The sequence below is a fragment of the Mesocricetus auratus genome, unplaced genomic scaffold, assembly GCF_017639785.1.
Source record: "Mesocricetus auratus isolate SY011 unplaced genomic scaffold, BCM_Maur_2.0 Super-Scaffold_100691, whole genome shotgun sequence".
NCBI classification, from domain to species: Eukaryota; Metazoa; Chordata; class Mammalia; order Rodentia; family Cricetidae; genus Mesocricetus; species Mesocricetus auratus.
Window position 1 is genome coordinate 1,902,550 of NW_024429267.1, and position 18,051 is coordinate 1,920,600.

The 18,051-nt window shown below is 47.7% G+C and overlaps 1 pseudogene; it reads left to right on the forward strand.

Annotated features, from left to right (window-relative positions):
• The first annotated feature begins 12,981 nt into the window (after positions 1-12,981).
• Positions 12,982-13,869, forward strand: LOC101824445 (annotated as a pseudogene).
• Positions 13,870-18,051: the final 4,182 nt, after the last annotated feature.

The following is an 18,051-nucleotide window of genomic DNA, read 5'->3' on the forward strand; positions in this document are numbered from 1 at the left end:
TTACCCCATCATATTTAATAGGTGGGATTACCAGCCCTCACCACTAGACCTAGCTGAATCTGAATCTCTGTGTGTGTGTGTGTGTGTACAAGTGTGTAAGCCAGAGGAAGGAAGGAAGGAAGGAAGGAAGGAAGGAAGGAAGGAAGGAAGGAAGGAAGGGAACAAAACATGATCACAGCTTTGTATCCTGTTTGAAGGGTTGGGTTCCTATACAGCTGTCAGCATCATCGTGGACTAGATGTTCCTAGAGTGAGTACCATTCACTACAGAACACTAGTCAGAGCGTCCATGGGAAATCTGGCCTGAAGCTCAGGTGGTGACACCAGTATCTTGTGATTACTGTAAAGCTCTACAGTTCCACAGCGTTTCCTCTTTGACTTGGAAGAGCCTTTTCTCTCCAAATTTTAAAACTGCCAGAGTCCACCAGCAGTGAAAGCAGACAAACTTCAGTCAAATGTATGTTTTAAGGTTTAAGGTTTATTTTATTTATTTTTAATTCTGCATATTTTGGAGGTGGGACTGGGTAGGTGCTCATGAGTACAAGTGCCCTCAGAGGTCAGAGGCATTGAATCCCACTCAAACCAGATTTCCAGGCAGTTGTGAGCTGCTTGACATATAGGCTGGGAATGAAACTCCAGTCCTCTGTGAGAACAGTATATGGTCTTAACCACTAAGCCATCTCTCCAGTCCAGATGCTTTATTTTTTAATAAAAGTTTAATTATGGCCTCCCATAGTTAAACCATGCCTACAACCCAACCTTAGCACATGAGTCCAGGTGCACTAAATGAAGACAAGAGGATATCATAGAAACTACCAGAAACTTTCCTCCCTGGCCCTGTGTTGAGTACTTCCCAATTCCCTGGCTCCCCTGGCCAACTGTCTCCATGATGTAAGCTATATTGCTCTACCTTGTAGACCATGAAATATTCACTTAGAAGAAGCAGAAAAAGAAGTGATGATTCATCCACAACACTTTTGAAATCCATGTATCTTAACAACACAGCCATGCCCAGCCTGACATGTGTCAATGGTGAGGTATCTCAGCCACCATCAGGCAGGTTTCCTCTCATGGTGCCCATGCTATGGAGAGGGCCCTGTACCTCCAGCAAAGTCTCCCTTGCAGGCCCCAGCTACTCTTTTTTAAGATTTATTTATTACGTATACAGTGTTCTGTCTACCAGATCAAACTATATATGGCTGTTAGCCACCATGTGGTTGCTGGGAATTGAACTCAGGACCTCTAGAAGAGCAGCCAGTGCTCTCAACCTCTGAGCCATCTCTCCAGCCCCCAGCTCCTCTTTAAAGACCCAGCTTCTCTTTAAAGACCCTCTGTGAGCAGTCCTGAGATGTCCCTGGTGCTCCAAGATGCCTGAGCTCTCAACAGGAAGATCTCTGCGCCTATAGCTCAGTGAGTGAGTTAGTAAAGAACTGGCCAGCTGGATGCCAGGGACAGGGGATAGGGACATCAAGCTCCTGCCTTAACAACCAGTTTTAGTCATTTTTGGTGATAAAAAGACATTGATATCACCTGCCCAAGACTCAGGAAGCATCACAGCAGAGAGAGAAGAAAGAATGTAAGAGCCAGAGAATGGAGGGTGGGGTGTTGCAGAATGCTGTATTCAGAGTATAGTATGGTTGTTGCACTCATGAATGTGAACTCAAAGTAGATGTGGTTACCTGCACAAAACCTGTATAAGACTGGGCTTGTCAACGTTCTATCATGGATGGAAAAGGCGCTCATGAGCCAACTCACCCAATCACCCCTCCCTGAAATCTATAGGCAGTTAGTGGTGACTGGAGAAAGGACAGGCATTTTCTTCAGTGGTATAGCTACAGGTAAGTTGCCCTTACTCCTGGAAAATGCCTCTCATCCACACTCTTATATAAGCCTAATGGAACCCATTAGGATATACACACACACATGCACACACATGTGCATTCACGCGTACATGCACATGCATACATACACATGGAAGAAGAAGGGAGCTAGTAGTGAAGAAGTGGGCCAGGAGAAATGAGACGGGAACAAGAGGGAAATAATGGTGGACACCATACATTATAAACATGTATGAAAGTGCTAACATGAGCCCCGTTATGCTATATAATCGATGCATGCCGATTAAAAAGAGGGGACAGAAATGGTTGTAAGACTTTAACTCTTTCCCATTCTGTGTAGAGCAGAGCTGTACATGTGCAGCCTTTGGACCACATTATTTTGTGGTTCAAATCCCAGTACCGCCACTCCTCACTGTGGGAGACTATGCAGTGTTCTCTAAACCTTAGCTTTGTTTCACAACACGAGATGCTAACATTCACCTCTGCCCACTGCAGAGAGTTCTTTAAGGATAAAATGAGCCAATGTATAACAAAGGGCTTTGTGGGCTGTGTAAATGTTAGGTCGGTCTTTCAATAAACATTTATTAAGCATGTACTCTGAGCCAAAGCCTGAGTTAGGCATGAGAGCCTCTCAGATGCACAGAACATAAAATGAAACTCTGCAGTGAATAATTTAGCAACATTTAGTGCGTTCACAATGCTGCCCAGCCAACGCCTCTATCAGGTTCCAAAAGATTTTCTCATCTCCAAGGACCAAGGAAAAGCTGGTCCCGTTAAACCATCACTCTTAAATTTTTATTATGTTTATTTGGGGTGTGTGTGTGTGTGTGTGTGTGTGTGTGTGTGTGTGTGTGTGTGTGTGTGTGCACTCACAAGGGATATCAGAGGATAACTATGTGGGGTTGGTTCTCTTCTTCTATCGTGTGGGTTTCAGGGATCAAACTCAGGTCATCAGGCTTGGCAGCAAGTGCCTTTAACCACTGAACCATCTCACCAACCTCCGCTGTCCTCTTTTTGTGAAATGTGTCTTGATCTTTTGGTCTTTGGCCCTAATAGATTCCTACTGTCCCCCTGGTCACCTATGACTCCAAGCCAACCCCCAGATCCAACCCCAAGCTTTATGAGGCCAAACCCAGGCTACTTTGCCAGCCCAGAAGATGCCAGAGCCTGTGCCTGCCACTTTTAACGATACCAGGCCAGATGAGCAGGTAAATGGCTGTGCGTTTCACTAAATTACCTCTCATAAAGAGACCGTCATATTTATTATGTGCTCTTCTCTCCTGGAATCAGTCCCTGTTGGACAACACTGTGTCCTCCCAGCAGCCTGTGCGCTTGGCGAATGTCCTCCTTGTCAAGCTGGGGACTGTCAGGTGCTGGGAAAGTGGGAATGGGCCCTGTTTGGGCAAATATTAGACTTGGCCACACTCACTGTCCATGTCAGGAACCCAATTGGTGTTATTGATTGACAGATTCAGGGACCAACTGTTTAGAAAGCTGAGCCCCCTCGGATTGGACTAGGTGTTTCGGCAAACAGCCCTAATGCTGGGCAAACAGGCCTGTTGGAAGAAGTAGCCAGCATGTTAGCAGAGCAAACCGAGTGCTGAGCAAACAGCTTAGAAGAATGTGACCACCTCCACGTAACCTCAGCCGAGGTATTGATCCCACTGGAAGCAGGAGAGAAGCTGAGTAGGGAACAGAGAGATACAGACCCAGGCAGAATGTAAATGTTATCTTTAAGCTTCGGCTGTCAGGGCCCTAATGGGCATCTGTTTGGCATTTGTCTTCTTGCAAATCTTTAAATCCAGGTCGGGGCCCAGCATAGAATTTAATAACAACTTTTCTGAGAGATGGAGCCTTCGGGCTGAATTCTTTCCTGAGAAGCCCACTGGGCCTTTCTGTTTTTCCTGGAGGCAACTGCCTCAAGTGGGAAATTTTTAGGTGGGAGTTTCTGAATACCTGGAAGGTTGTAGGGAAAGGGAAAGGAACCCCAAAATAAGTGTTCTTCTCCACCACCTCCCTCATGGGCATGCGTGTACACCTGCACACCTGTGGAGACAGGTTTGGACATCTGGGCATCTTCTTCAATCGCTTGGCTCTGGGTTTTTTTTTGTTTGGTTGGGTAGTTGGTTTTGGTTTTCTGAAACAGGGTTTCTCTGTATCTTTGGAACCTGCCCTGGAACTCACAGAGATTGTACTGTCTCTACCTCCGAGTCTTGGATCATAGGTGTGCACTACCATGCCTGACTTCTCCCATGATTGCTGAGATAAACTCGCATCCTCATTCTTGCTCAGCATGCATGCTACCCTCTGAGCAATCTCCACAGCCCCACAAAGTTGTTTCCCCTGCCCCTTCAGCTGACTGCATACAGTTTGAGAGCCCTGGGCTCTGGCTAGCAGAAACTGACCTCTCTAAGCCTTAGCCTCTGTATTTGAAAAGTAGAGTGTGTCCCTGCAAGGAACACTGGAGTTCAGGCCATACATACTCAGACCCAGGCAAAAGCACTGCATAGCCAGCAAACACTATTTCAGATATCCTAAAGAGCTTCCTCCATGACTGACCAGCTTGAGACTGACTGCCTCCTCCTGAGTCACAGGCCCCTCCCCCGGTTCTTGGACCACTTCCCCACTTAGAGAGGGAATAGTGTGAGGGTCTATATAGAGGTTGGATTATTGGAAGCTCGAGGTATAGGAAGATACCGTCCCAAAGTCATAGAAGAGGAGACCAGCTATACAAGTGATTTGTGACAACACAAAAGTGATGAGGCTGGGCCTCCTAAAGGAAGGCCGCAGCACATTGTCTAAGAGAAGTGGGAGCTTGGCTCAAATACAGAGCCAAGAGGGGGGAGTTGTTGGCACAGCTGGTAACATGCTACCCTTGCAAGCACAAGGACCTGAGTTCAATACCCAGAAGCAAGGTTAAAAAAAAAAGCTAAGAATAGTGGTACACACTTTTGATCTCAGCCCTGGGGAGGCAGAAACAGGTATGTTCCTGGTGTTCACCAGGCCAGCACAGCCTGTTCAATGAGCTCCAGCTAATGAGAGACCCTTTCTCAAAACAATGGAGAGCATACCCAAGGAAATAGTGCCTCTAGTCTTCATATGCATACAAAGAAGCACATGTATGTGCACATGGACACACACACTCATACAAACACACACACACACACATGCGCACAGTGGCGCCAATGGTGATTCAATCATTTCTTCTCACTACAGCCTTATTAATTAAGAATTTTCTTTTTAAATTAAAAAAGTGTGTGTATGTGTGTGTGTGTGTGTACATGAGTGCAGTGCTTGCAGAAGCCAGAAGAGAGCATCAGATCTCCTAAAACTGAAATTACAGGCAGCTATGAGCCACTCAGTGTAGGACTGAACTTGGGTCCTCCAGCAGAGTAACAAATGCTCTCAGCCACCGAGCAATCTCCCCAGCCCCATTCACAGACCACCACCTACAGTGATTAGAAATAAGAAGTAGGCATTTGTGTGAGAGCAGCAGCCTCCAAGACCAAGTCTACGCCCTTTGCAGCTTCTGAGTCGGGCAGCAACTGTGAAAGGCTTTTTAATCACCTCCTCAGATTCAGAACAGGGCCTGCTGGCACCAGGGGACCCTCCTTGCTCACCTTAAGAGTCTAGAGTTCAGTCTCCCATTTATTGCATGAAGGCCTCTTTTAGGCAAAACTGGGGGATTTCTGGTTTGGGGAAGGAGTATGTTCTGGGCAGCTGGAAGCCCAGTGAGCTTGCACTTGGGAAGGCCCCAACCCTCAAAGTAGATTAAGACAAGAAAAGAGAAGCTCCCTGGAGCAGTGACTCCCAGAAATCTCTTCTCAAAGGCCCACTGTGCCTCACCCACCCACACACCCTTCAGTAGCCCAGGTCACAGGCAATGACAGGACCAGGCCTGTTTCCACTGCTCTACTGAGTCCTGGGACGTGCCATGCTCCTGTTTCTAAAAATGTAAGTCCTCAAGAAGGAAAGCTGTGCCCACCCTCGTTTCCACACTCTCAGCCCACGCCACCTTCAAGGTTGCCAACAGGAAAGACAATCACCGCATGCCCTGATGGCAGGGGTTAATTGTTACAAGGCAGGCAGGCACGCTCTTCTACCTGAATGCACAGTAACCAGCACCCGGGTGAGAGCAGCTTTCACTTGGGCTGTGCTATCTAATAAGAACGGTAAGGCTACACACCAGCGGATACAGGCTGATGCATCACTGATGAGGCTGAGTGGTGCCCAGAATGCTTCATTAATGAGTCGCTCTGCAAAACACAATTCTGGGGCTGGGGAGGCAGCTCAATGGCTAAAGCGCCGGCCGTGCAAGTGTTTGGGTCCCAACAGTCCAGCAAAGCCAGACGGACTTGGAAGCCTGCCTTCACCTTCACCTTCAGAAGGCAGAGGCAGGGAGCCTCCGATCAAGCCGGTTAGAGAGACTAACCACCAACCACACTGGGGAGCTCTGGGTCCAACTGAGAGACCCTGCCTCAGTGAGTGAGGCGGGAGAGCAGTGGAGGATGGCTGCTGACATCACCTTTAGGCTTCCACATTCACAAGTACACATGTGTTCATATGTGCTTCTTACACATACGCGCGCGCGCGCACACACACACACACACACACACACACACACACACACACACACGAAAGGGAACAAAATTTTCCTTTTGTAAAAATATGCTTTTCTGCAGAAACCCAGGTGTGGCCCTTGATTCAAAATCAGAGTCATCCTTCAGTCACTGAATTTCATATTCAGTTTAAATGTTTTCAAAACTAGCCGAATGTGGGAGCACACACCTTTAATGTCAGCATTCAGGAGGCGGAGGCAGATAGATCTCTGTAAGTTCAAGACCAGCCTTGTTTACATAAACAGTTCCACGCCAGTCAGGCCAAGTAATGAGACCCTGACTCAAAATATGTATGTATGCATGTATGTATGTATGTATGTATGTATGTATGTATATGCATATGTATACAGGGTTGGAGAGATGGCTCAGTGGTTAAGAGCACTGGCTGCTCTTCCAGAGGACTTAGGCTTGATTCCCAGCATCCACATGGCAGCTCAGTCATCTGTAATTCCAGTTCCAAGGACCACAGTGCCATCTCTGGCTGTTGTGAGCACTAGGCACATGCATAGTACACACATCCATGCAGGACAAACATCCATGCACATAAAACAATAAAATAAAATATGTACATGGGAGAGGTAGCTGGAGAGAAAGCTCAGCAGTTAAGAGCACTGGCTGCTCTTCCAGAGGACCCAGGCTTGATCCCAGCACTACATAGTGGTTCACGACTGTCTGTAACTCTAGTTCCAGGCCCATTCAACACCCTCTTCTGGCTTTGAAGATACCAGGCATACACATAGTGCATACAAATATGTGTGAGCAAAACACAGATACAGATAAAATAAGAATAAACCAATTTTGTATATTTTAAGTGTATGGATATGCAAGACGTGGCCTTGGAACAAGCAAACAAAGTAGGCCACAGCCCGTGCCAGCTTCAGTGTGTGGCCTGCTGGTCCAGGGCTTCCGCTCTGCCTAATAGTCTCTTGGAATTCAGAATAACTTTTGAACAGAGGTCTGAATATTTTCATTTTCCCAGGGATCTATCTGCAAATGGCATCACCATTCTTGTGCCAAATTGTTAAAGACAGAATGAGATGATGCTGTTAGAAACAGAGATAGGGATTCATACACCATGTCCCCTTGGCCCTCATTTGAGTTCAAATGGCCCATCATTTTATAATGCTGAACTAAACTAAATTCTGAACCGTGGAAATTAGCTTGTTTGTTTGCGGGAAAGAGTTTTGTTACATTAGAAATCTCTATGAGGACCTAGGGAGATGGCTCGGTCAGTAAAGGGCTGCCACACAAGCATGAGGACCAGAGTTCAAGCCCCAGAACCCACATAAGACAGCCAGGAGTGGTGGTCCATGCTTGTAATCCCAGCACTGGGGAGTCAGAGACAGGTGAGTCCTGGGGCTCAGACAGAAGACTGAGCCTAACCCTGGGGTTCCAGGTAAAAGGGAAAGACCCCATTTTGAAGGAAGGGGGCAGACATTTCCTGAAGAACACCTCATGTTGACTTCTGACTTCTGTGGGCATGTGCACACACATGCACTTGCACACATACACACACACACACACACACACACACACACACAGAGATCTTTGTAAATCAAACTCTGAGCCAGTTCCTCTCTCCCCTAACCTCATTCTGAAAGGAAAGCTCCTTCTTGTCTGCCACCTCTGTAATCAGAAGCCAGAATAGCAGGGCAGTCCTAGCCTTGCCTGACATAGATCAAGTTCTTGGTGGCTTCCTCCTCTGAAAAATGAAAGAGGATGAGGGCCTGGGTCCAGGAGGAACTAAGTCAGCCTCACCCCACCTGTTTCTCACTTGTTCAAAACTGTTCACCAAGAAAATGTCTTTTAGTCCATTTTCTGTTGCTATAACAACATGCCTGAGCCAGGATGATTTGTAAATGATAGTGTATTTGGCTCATGGTGCTGGCACTGGGACATCTACGGACATGATGCCAGCATCTATCTGCTCAGCAGTTGCCCAGGGACCTTCTTCTTGTATTGTATAGCAAGACAAGCAAGAGTGCCAGCTTTGGTCTCTCTTGAACTTCCTGTGAGTCAAAATGGCCATCGTTTTACAATTCAGGGCTAACCGGAGTCTGAAATGTAGAATGTGGCTTCTTTGTAGGAAAGGGTTTTGCTACATTAGAAGTCCTTAAGGGGCCAAAGAGATGACTCAGTCAGTAATGACTAACACTGTCACAGAGGCCCCAGCCTCATGACCTCATCTAACCCAATTACCTCCCAAAGACCTTGCCTCCACTTACCGTTAACACATAAACTAGCGATAGTTTCCAACACAAAGTGGATACACTTTGCATGTGTCCATAGCAAACAGCATTTTGAAAGCTCCAGTTAGATTGTTATCTCCTGAACTACAGGACTTGTGAGCAAGTACTGTTTGAGTTTATTCTGCTATAGTTGGTACTGTTGGTGGGGGGTGCTAAGGAGAACTTCGGGGGCTGGAGAAACGGGTCAGTGGCTAAGAGAACTTTCTGTCCTTCCCAGGAATCCGAGTTCCAGGAATCACATCAAGATGCTCACAATGATCTTTTAAACTCCAAAGGATCCAACGCTCTCTACTGGCCTCTAAGGGCACCAGAACATGTATCATACACACACACACACACACACACACACATGTGTGTGTGTGTGTGTGTGTAATTTTCTTAAAATCTGTATTTCAGAACTTCCCCTCCACATAAATCATTACAAACCTAGAAGGCCCCTAACAAGGCATTCACAGTTCATGTTTGTGCGGGCCAGCAAAATGGCTCAGCAGACAAAGGGACCTACAACCAAGCCCAGCAAGCTGGGTTCCAGCCCTAGTACAACCACATGGTGAAAGAAAAGGACCAACTCCCTCAAGTGTCCTCTGACCTCTATTCATGGACACAGACACAAAATAAATAAATGAAAGTGTCGTGTGTGTGAAATCTACAAGAGGAAGACATGGTTGTGCCCTGGTTCTTAAAGAAGTCGCTAAATCTAGATGAGCTTTGTGACCCCCAAAATGTACATCGTCGTCTGTGTTCATTTGTCATCAGGTTGATAACCTGGATTTCAGGGTCTGAGAAGATGATTCAGTGGTCAAGAAGTCTTCCCGTTCTTCCAGTGGACTTGCCCCTAAACCACAGCAAACATCTTTAAATGCAACCACATCCCTCATTTAATATAATTTATGAATAACCCTAGGAGTGAGGTTGCAATCAGCACAATGCCATTTGCCTAGTAGACTTTTAAGTAAACATTCTTTCATGTCGGTTATGGTCAGTTGCAAGGAATGTTAATTTTGAAAGCAATGTGTTTTAAACTTCTTCCAAGTCTCCTTTCCCTGGGCCCCGGAGATGCTGTGGTTCCTGGATAGGGAGTCTGCTGTGCTTGCCAGGTGAACACAGGCTGCCCTCAGCCAGCCTCTACCATCTGAGGAAGGCCACCCTCACCGTGTGGGGCTGATTATTTGCACAGCCCTTCCAATTTGGCAGGACTGACTATTTAAAGTCTAATTCAGACTAAAGAGAGATGGGAGAGGTGGGAGAGTCAAGTGCGGATTACAGAAAATTGAACTTTGATTATTGTCAAGACAGCCAGGTTAACAAGGTGTTATCTAACAAGACCATAGGGGGCAGCTTTACTGGTTAGGACAAGATTGCTGGGTAATTAGCTTATCAACTCTGTGTATGTAAATGAAGGCTTTTAAAGTCCTTGAAACCTGCTTTTGCTCTTGAGTAATTTAACTGTCTCCTCTGGATGCTCTTCACTGACGCTCTCCAGCTTAGACGCTTCCCTGTAATTAAGCGTTTATGGAAGTCCATCTTCCCTCTGCAAAGGACTGTGCCCAGGGATAGGTGAATAAGAGCCTGTTCCTGCCCTCTACCTACATATTTTCTAGCTAGCAACCAGCAAACTTTTTCTGTAAAAGACCATGTCACTACTTCCAACTTAGCATCTTTGACGCAATAATGGAACTCTGGCCATCTGAGCACAAGACAGCTACAGATAATGGGCAAGCCACCGAGTGCAGCCACGTCTCAAAATCTCATTGCCAAGGCTAAGATGGCAGCTCAGATGGTCAAGTGCTTGTCTAGTATACATGAGTTCTTAGATTCAATCCCCAGCATGCCAAAATCCAGGCATGGTACATACCTATAATCTCAGGACTCGAGAGGTAGAGGCAGGAGGAGCAGGAGTTCAAAGTCATCCTTAGCTATATAAGGAATTCCAGTCCAGTCTAGAATACATGAGACCCTGTATGAAAACAACAACAACAAAAAAGCAGGCCAGTAAGATGACTCGGTGTGTAAAGCCACCTGCTGCTGGCAGCCTGAGTTTTGAACTGCAGAACTCACTTGATGAAATGAGAAAACTGACTCCCACAAGTCCTCCAACCTCCATGTACACAATGCAACACACACACACACACAATGTAAAAAAAATCACTGACATAATCTACTTGGGCCGTAGTTGGTTGGACCCTGCTCTATGAGGCAAACATAAAAGACTTACCATAGAAGGTGGAAACTGGGTTTGTGCAGTCAGGGAAATGCTAACCCAGTGCTGGGTCAGGAGGAGCAAAGTCCATGCTGCCCAGTGAGACACAATACTTACATGAAGATCGGTGTAAGTGCATGAGGCACCACCTCTTGGCTAGCTCTTTATGGTTCTATATTGGCTTTTCCTATCTATTCCTCTGCTTCAGAGGCTAACGGATTCAAGTCTGACATCTTCAGTTTCCCTCACAAGGACTAGGTAAGTTGTATGTGGTGCTTTGGTCTCACCTACAGAACCGGACTTGAAGTCAGAATCCTGTCAAATAAGGTTGGCATGAGAACCCAACTGAAGGCTGGCAAGATGGTTCAGTGGAAGAAAAGGAGAAGGCAGGGTGGGGACAGAAGATATTCTTCATTGCCGGCCACCAGCGAGAGCTTTTTTTTTTTTTTTTTTTTTTTTTTTGGTTTTTACAAGACAGGGTTTCTCTGTATTGTTTTGGAGGCTATCGGTCCAGCCCGGCCTCGAACTCACAGAGATCTGCCTGCCTCTGCCTCCCGAGTGCTGGGATTAAAGGCGTGTGCCACCACCACGCAGCCCCAGCGAGAGCTTTTGAGTTGATAATCCCAACAACCAAAGAGGCCATTTATAAAGAGGATATGGGGGTATGGACAGGTGTGTGTGCATGATCATGTGTGTGCATGTTCACGTGTATTTGCTTACATGCATGTGGAGTCAAAGGACAGCCTTTGGATGCTATTCCTCAGGCATCTTCCATGTTTTTGTCCAAAACACTGACTTTCAGTAAGGTAGCCATCAAATACCCACTGAAGTTCCAGAAGGTACTTGAATATGTCCCCATAACCCTGTGGATGGATTATAAACACATGTCACCATGCCTAGATCTTTACCTGAGACCTGGGGATCAAACTTAGGCCTCACATTTGAGATACCAACACTTACCCACCAAGCCAACTCCCCAGCCCTTTACAGATTATTTTCAAGAAGTGCTGAGTTAGGGAGGTGGGGAAGACTCCAGCCATCAGACACAATAGGAAGCAGGAAGGCCAGAGAGGCAGAGTTTGGGGCTCCTGGTATGGGTAGCTCCTAAGACTGGCTTCTCATCAAGGAAGGCTTAAAAGCTCAAGACGAGCATCCACCCGACCTCTTCATAAGACCCTTTGGAGCCCACACCTGAAGACAGGAGGAAGGAACAAAGGTGATCTTGCTGCTGGCTCAATTGGTGGCATGCCTATTGGAAGCAGTCCTGGGACCCAGCTCCTTCTGTGTTAGACCTGTTACCCTCAATGTCCATACTCTTCAAGTATGGGACTGCTGTGTCTACAGATAAATGCTTTCACTGGGTGTGTTGTTACTTTTCTGTTGCTATGGTAAAACACCAGGACCAAGGCAATTCTTAGAGGAGTTGATTTGGGGCTTGTAGTCCAGAGGGATAATAGTCGGTGATGGTAGAGCAGAGGTAGCAGGGAAATGTAGTATTCGGAGCAGCCACCGACAGCCCACATCTCCATCTGCAAACCAGAAGCAGAGAGATCATACCTGAAACCTCAAGTAGCTAAGCCAGAGGTCAGATGGGTCTGGCCTAAAGCCCACACCCTGGCCACTGTCTTTTGCCTCAGAATGCTGAAGAGGGTGTGTTAATGAATGTTTAGCATGTGAGAAACCAGGAGGCTGGGGAGCCTTAGGAGCTAGCTTAGTCTTCTGGAACATCCAGGACCATTCCTGGGAGGACCTCCTTTTCTCACTGCTGTGATAAAAATACCTGAAGAGAAGTGACTTCTAGGAGGAAGAGTCTGTTTCATCTCTCAGTTCAAGGGGACACAATCCCCACAGCAGGAAGTTATAGCAGCTGCTCACTTTGTGTCCGCAGTCAGGAAGTAGAGAAAAATGAATGCCGATGCTCGGCTCACTTTCTCTTTTTTACACTTTTATAAAAAGTATAAAATATTACTATATACTCCTTCACAGGACTGTGGTGGCTGCCACTGCAATGCTTGCCTCCCTGAGCTATCCAGTGCCATCCTTGTCTCTCTGGAGACACTCTCATCAGCTGCAGTCATGACCCAGCAGACGACCCTTCATGGGACCCTCAAGGGCCAGTTACAGCTGGGTAACACAGATTGCCACCACTCTGAAGTTCCTGTCCGTGTCTCAAGACAAGGCCATCATCCTGTGGAAACTGACCAGGGATAAGACCAGCTATGCCATACCACATCATGCTCTGCGAGGCCACGCCCACTTTGTTAGTGACAGTATCTCCTCTAATGGCCAGTTTGCCCTCTCAGGATCCTGGAATCTTGTAATGGGAACCACCATGAGATGATTTGTAGGCCATAGCAAGGATGTGCTGAGCATAGCCTTCTCTGGCAACTGGCAGATAGTCTTTGAATCCCAGGACAAGACCATAAAGTTATGGGATTCTTTGGGTATCTGCAAGTACACTGTCCAGGATGAGAGTTATACACAATCCTGTGTCTACTTCTCCCCAAACTGCAGCAACCCTGTCATCACCTCCTGTGGATGGGACAAGCTGGTCAAGGTATGTGTGGCATTCGGCTAACTACAGGCACACTGGCCCCACTTGCCATCTAAGCACAGTGATGGTCTCTCTAGATGGATCTCCGTGTGCTTCTGGAGGCAAGGATGGCCAGGCTATGCTGTAGACTCTCAATGGCAGGGACACAAACGGCAGGAACATCAACAACGTCTTGGGCTTCAGCCGGAACTGCTACTGGTTCAGTGATGCCACTGATCCCAGTGTCAAGATCTGGGACATAGAGGGCAAGATCGCTGAAATAAACTGAAGCGAGAAGTTACCGGCACCAGCAGCAAAGCAAAGCCACCCCACCATACTTCTCTGGTGTGGTCTGCTGATGGGCAGACTCTATTTGCTGGCTATACAGCAACCTAGTGCCAGAGTGGCAGGAGACTATTGATACCCACTAAAAGTTTATGACAGTCTTAGAAATAAAACTGACTTTCTGGGAAAAAATATTACTATTCCTTCTTTATTTTCTGTGTATGGGTGCTTTGCCTTCGTGTGTCTGTGAACCACATGCGCGCCTGGTGCTCACAGAGGACAGGAGAGGGCATTGGAGCCTCTGGAGCAGAGTTACAAACCGTTGTGAGCCTCTGCGTGGGAGCTAAGAATGGAACCCAGGTCCTTCGGAAGGGCATCCAGCACGGTAACTACTGAGCCGCATCAACAGCCCTCAGTTTCTCTTCTTTATTCAGTCTTGGACCCTAGCCTGTGAAAGGGTACCACCCCCATTCGGAGTCTTCCCTCCTCAGGTAAACTTTTTAGAAACACCCTCATGGACACACAGTAGAAATATGTTTCTGTGGTGATTCTAAACCATTCAAACTGGCAAGGCCGTTAACCATCACGGTCTGCAACAATTCTCCCTCCTGCTATTGCACCCAGCATGTTCCCAGTCTCCAGCCCTCCTCCTACCACAGAGCCAAAGGGTGACTCTTGGACTCTTGGGCATGAAGAATACCGAACAGAGGGAGGCAGGGGTTAGGGAAGTCCACTCATGTCCGGGATCCTAGTGGGATTGGCTGGAAGACTTTGAGGCACATCCACTTTCCTCCTTGGCCTCCCACAATGTCTCTGACTGCCCACCTCAAGGCCCGAGACTGCCTGTCACTGTTTTATGGTCTCTGGGGTTTCCCAGCTCCACGCTGCTCAAGCTGCTCCCAGCTTTGACCCTCCCCTAAGGTACTACTTTGGCTTCTGACCCTCTTGAATCCTCCAGCCCTGACTCTCACATTTTAATTCACTCGGAGCAGACTCGACTTGCCCCCACCCCCCACTTCACTCCAGGCTATACGCCAGGTCACTGGTCCACTGGGAGTTGATGACCACAGGTCAAGTTCCCTGTCTTGTTCAGATCCCCAGCTCCAGGGAGATCACAGTCACAGACTGGCTGGAGAAGACCCAGGGAGGTCCTTCCTTTACTGGTCTCACTGGCTTGCTGGAGAAACCTCCCTGCTGATTCTTTGGGACTGAGGTACCTTGGATAAGACTCTGAGACTCAGCAGGCTGCCTGTTTTCTCCTCTCCAAATAGCAGCTGTGACCAGCCTTCAGCTTGAAGCCCCAAGTTTTCGTATGGGGCAAAGAGCACTCAGTTCAGCCCTTGCTGAGGGGGAGCCCTCTCATCTAACCCAGGAGGTATAGCTCAGCAGTGTGTTGGGGAAGCTCCCTGCTAGACTGTATCCTCTCCACTTCCCCAGGAGTTACCCCACCCCCACCCCCACACGCTCTGGCTCCAGGCTTCTCCTTACCCCAGGCGGAGAACCTTTCTCCTGCTTCCAGGCAGGCTCAGACAACACCACATTTAATGATACCCTGCCTGATCCCACAGGCTCATTATCCTACATGTGTTCATTATGTCTCCCAAGTGGGAGCTTGCGGGATGAAAACCAGGCCTTCACTTTTAACCCCTTGATGCAGTGCACAGAGCTAGACAAACCACAGGTACCTAACAACTACCTGGGCTAAACATCGCAAAGGCATCAAATAGGTCTAAGCCTCATTTCCTCCTATTTTAAAAGAAGACATGACCATAATAATGAGTACCTGGAGGCACTTTATATTTGGCAAAGTCTGGCTGCTTTCATTGTCTCTTCCAGTAGCCAAGGGAACTGCAGTAAAGGTATAGAAAGTGAAGGCCAGTGACAGTCAGTGGTGTGCCTGAGAATCCGGCTAATAAATGTCAGAGTCATGATTTGAACCCAAACCTATTGCTTGTTCTGTTTCGTGGGCCTGGAAGGCTGCAGAGCCAAGGCAGGGTCCCTAGGGTAGTCAGTAAATAACTGTAGCCATCAGGAAATGCACAAACCGCTTACCCCAAGACACAGGGCGGCAGGGAAGACCGACCCAGGCCTCGGAGAAGCATCGGTGCTTAGACAGGTAGGAAAGCCAGGAAGCACGGCTCAAGGCCAAAGCCTAGGTAAAAGGGAAGGGGCTCTGGGCTGCACACTAGGGGAGGAAGGGTGACGGTGGATACCTCCCCAGAATAAAGAGGACGTGTGAGCAAAAGAAACGGGCTGAGGACATAGCTCCCGTCAGTAAATGAAGACCGGAGGAAGATCCTTGGTGCTCAATGACCAGTAGGCCTCATTAATAATCTCCAGGTTAATCCTTTGTCTCCTAGGCTGAACAGCAGGTGACACAGAGTGGCAGGACAGAGATGTTTGCAAGCAGCTGTTCACAAGACTCAAGACTCCTGGAGGAACTAGAGGAAGAGGCAGGTGAGAATAAACCAGGGTCACTCTGAGCCCAGAGAGGTTTATAAAACGTAGGTATCCTGAACCAACATGAGTACTGTAAAAATGGCCACTGATTTTGACTGGGGAGGAAACGGGCTACATCACACAATGTCGGAATTGATAATATCCTGTCTCCATGCGCCATCTCATTATTCCACACATGTTCATTATCTGCCCAGATTGCGTGTTAACTGGCTTTTGAAACCGTCTTTTCTTTTAGCTTCCACAACTTCTCTCATGCTGGGCTGAGCTCATAGTCAGAACCTAGTTTTAAAAAAAAACTAATGGCTACACATTTCAAGAACATAAAATGACCTGCACCCCACAATCTGTGAAGGTTGTTCCAGAGAGACAGCTACCAACTCAATTAGCAGTAGTTATCTAAAGTATCCTGGGATGCCCAACCATGAGATCCCACCATTAGGGGTAGAAAGCACCCCATCACTAGAGAAGCCAGCTATCAGAGGGTCTGTAGTGTGGAGAGGGACCCTGGACAGAACAGCTCCCACAGCCCCCACCAACTCTCAGACACCATGGTTCAGAAACGCCGTTGAATTTTATCTCGTGCTTCATTGGCATGTCCCATTCAGAAATAACCAGACTAACTTAAAAAAGAAATCTCTGTGCCTTCTTCTATTTCTTTCAAACTCTTTAAATGTCAAGTTCCAGCCCAGTGCTCTGCCTCACCGGGTGGTTGGATACCAAAGCCATGAGTGCTGGGTTTAGAATAGCGCCTGGCCGGAGGGGGAAGCTGACTTCATGCGTGTCTATTTTTACAGCCACGAGACGTGTCGCCTTCCCTCACTGTTCACATCAATATCACACAGGGACGCTGACACAGGGCCATCTGTCCTCACAGACTCGCTCTTTTGGGGAGGGGAGGCAGAGAGAAGGAGAGAAGAATGTGCATTTTCGTTCTTAGCCTGAGAGTTGGGCTTGGGTTGTGACAGCTCCCAAGTTTGAGCCAGCCAAAAGAGCCTTTGGCAAATCCCTGTTGAGCACTGAGGACAGAGAATCAATGTCCTGTGTTGTCACCTCCTTCTGAAGTTCAGACTGGGTGGGAAAGTCCATTTAAGCACTCACTCGATCGTTCAGTCCCAGGGTCACTTGCTTATGACATGCCAACTCCAGGTCCCAGGCTTGACTCTTCTGGGAGTTCTGTGCACCTTGCAAGGGGATGAGCAGGTGAGGAGGGACAGGAGCTGGTGGGGAACAGAGGGACAAGGTTCTTCCAAGAATATGTGGCACACACAGGGCCTGGCCTGTTATAGTTGTCATATCATAGTCATACCTCAGCCTCTGTAGCCATTAAAGGCTGGGCTTGGGCCACCTGTCCTCAACAGGCCCAGTAAATCACAGTGAAGAGCAGAGAAAGAAGGAGGTATACTCCGTGTGGCCACATTGGGAAAGGAAACAAAGTGGTCCAGGAACCTCCCTCCCACCAAGTCCATCTTGCAGTCCTGACACAAGGCTAAGGTTTAAATAAGGCAAGAGGTAGGCATAGCTAAGCCATCCTGGTCAAGGTGTGGCCCTGCCCACCATCACTATGCAGTCTCTCATCTGCCCTGCAAGGTGGTCTGCCAAGTTTTTCAGAGTTGTGTGAAATCTTCCTAGAGACAAGGTTCCCTCTCTGGCTGGCTCCAGGCGTCAGCCTTTTCCTTTTCCCAGTGGGAGATTCCTGGAGAAATTTCAACTTCTTGCGATCCATTGTTTCAATAGTCTGATTGCCAAAGAGAGGGGTACAGATGTCTCTTTAGAACATCTTCATTCCTGCCAGCATGCTTCCATGCCCAACCCACAAATTCAACCCAGCAGAAGCAGCCCCCGAAGCAAAGCTCTCCAACTCCTGTTGA